Below are 2,977 nucleotides of genomic sequence, written 5' to 3'. Positions count from 1 at the left end.
GCCTGGCTCGGGTTTTCGGGCCAACCCCGGGCTGGCCCGGGCCGACCGGCTTTTTGGACAGGCCTAAATACGAGCTCGAGAATCGAACCTAGGCACTCTAGAATCGCAATGATACCACCAAACAACTTGACCCACCTATTGGTGGTAGCTAACCTCCCTTTTGCAATCTGAAATTATGTTTTTATCTATTTTCCATTATTTATAGAAAGAAGATGATTTAATTTCACTAGCGCAATGCTATGTAAAAAAAAGTAACACTTGTAACTTGAATGCTATCAGAACACTAAAAAAGTCATGTAATAATTGGAAACTTTAGCCAAAGAAGTACACATTAACAAAAATACATAAGGAAAAGTATAATCAAATTTCAAGGAGAAGATACGTATGATCTTAACTTTTATTAATCTCGAGTATAGGAGACGAATTTACAAAGGTAAAGAGGACGAGCTTGAAGTCTTTTGTTAGAAAGTAAGGGGGAAAAAAGGAAAAGGAAAAATTGCAGCCCTTTGAAGTTTAAGCTTCCTCATCTATATTTTCAGTAAGACCTATGAGTCATCCTTCAATTCTTTTACCGACGCTCACTATCTTTTTGTTAAGAACAAATTGAAGATGATAAACAGACTCACGCCATATCCATTGTGATATAAAATAAGATATTGGCATGAAGAAATTTTTTTTTTTTTTTGCCAATATTTATTAAACAATAACATGACACCCTACACTGTTAAACCAGCAACTTTACTTCAAGCTGCTAACAAAAGGGAGATAAAAAAAAGGCTGAGCAAAGGTCCCGTCAATATCCGCATGTGAACCCCAAACCGTACCGTACTCCCCAATTCTCCCCTAAAATAAATGACACAACTGCGATACGTAACAATCCCTCGCTGTTCATTTCCTTGCAAAATTATAAATTCAAAAGCAGTACTATTCTGCGAACGCTCTGCACCAATTAAATTAAATTGAATAATAATAAAACCTCATAAATACAGTCAGACGCAGGGTCCTTGAACAGCGGGCGACAGTGACGGGTTGCTCGAGCTACCCGTGCTGACCGCGGGCAGCTGCGAGGCCAATCATATAGCACTCGAGTGCCGAATCATTAATTTTCGAGATTTTCTTGACTTTTCTGTTGCGGGGAGTTTAATGGGGAGGGGTTGGGTGATCGACACGTGTAGTTTGTTGGAATGGACGGTGGTGGAGCGGGGTGGCATTTAATTGGATTTGGTTCAGAGGGAGGTGAAGAATATTACGACCGTTGAGGGAGACTCCCGTGATTCTCGCGTAATTGGAGGTATTTGACATTGGACTGTTATTTGCTATTCAGAGAGAGAGAGAGAGATGACTGAAAAGAAATATATATATATATATTTTAAAGAGGAAAGCTTTGGTACTCAGATAATAATAGTTTTTAAATAATAAATAAACTAAAAAATGGATGAAAAATGGGAAGGATATTTTTGCCGTTTCCTATTTGATTTTATTTTCCTCTTGTTTCTCTTCCCAACCCCTCTCTCTCTCTTCCCTCTATCGTTCTTCAGCCCCTCTCAACCTTTTAGCGAATAAACCCAAACGAAAAAGAAAGTTTTGCTAGGGCAAAACAATGATCTTAAAATTTGTTTTCCAGAAAAGGTTAATTTTACTAAAGTCAAAAAACTTATATATAGTTTCTAAAATCCTTCTTCAATTATTATGATCCCAAACAACCAAAACCCATCGATGGAAACTCACTGTTAACTACATGATGCAACCATGAATGGAGGATGAGATGGTTGAGATTAATAATTGGATAAATAAAGAAAAGTTACACTTAAAATTCAAGAAAAAAAAAATAGAAAAAGCATTTACTGTCAATTGACGAGAAGCAAAAATGGAGTTAGCGATGGCAACATAACAATCAACTGGGTGTATCGACTTTTGCGAAAGAATTTGAGAGGAAGAAGACGACCCATCAATACATCCCAAATGAAATTGCCCCTCGAAAGTGATGATAATTACCAATCCGACAGCCGAACTCCAATTGTATCATGGGTGGGGCCCACTGCGAGAATGTGAGAGCAAAAAATACTGAGAGAATTTACAACTTTCCAATAATCTGAAAATCAATTTTTGAAGTACCGAAGCTGTTGGCTTTTTTAAATAGTGCAATTTGATCTTTTCAAGGTTTAGTATAAATTTCATATGATATAACCTCCTATGTCTTATTGTAGGCTAGCAAATAATTAGTTAATAGGACATTAATCTTAAGATGAGTTGTCCGTAAGGCATAGTGTGAGGATCGATGATCTTCGTTCACTGCATGCCTTGATGAGGTATTGAAATAAAGTATAATATTCTATAATCGGAAAATAAATCCTCAAATTCGTAGATTCGAAAATAATAATCCTCGATTAATTCTGATTATCCTAAATCAAACCATTGTTTTGCACATTTGATGAAGTACCCCAATACTAATGTTGTTCAAAAACATATTGAGACATGTAGGTAACATGTGCCCTTAAATGAAAGGATCAAATGACTTGAGCATGTCCAGTGTTTGAGGTCAATCCAACAATATTCATATTACTAATTTCCTTTATGTATCCAATTCAAAATGTTTCCTGGTTTGAAATTGCAGGATTGTAAATGTAATGGTGTATAAACCAAAAAGATAAAATTATTTTGTTAGCTGCGCGCTAATGAGATTTGAGTCGGTCTATAAACCAAAAAGATAAAAATTATTTAGAATATTAAAACTGATCGAATCATGTCATCACAAATGACATTTTTACGCAACATAAAAATGTAGTTATCAGCATTGCCTCTTTTATCCACAGGTTCACGTCACTCGTCCAAGAAATTTTGTTAAACAGAGAAAGATTGGGGTGAAAACAAGGATATAAGCCTCAAAAAACTATGTACATGTACAGAGAGACAGGAGTCACTTCAAGAGGGGGTCCCACGAGCTCCGCTCTTGAGAATACAGCGCATCAGACCCTTG

The sequence above is a fragment of the Asparagus officinalis genome, chromosome 4 (genome assembly GCF_001876935.1).
Source record: "Asparagus officinalis chromosome 4, Aspof.V1, whole genome shotgun sequence".
In the NCBI taxonomy this organism is placed as follows: Eukaryota; Viridiplantae; Streptophyta; class Magnoliopsida; order Asparagales; family Asparagaceae; genus Asparagus; species Asparagus officinalis.
Note: the sequence above shows the minus strand (reverse complement) of the source record.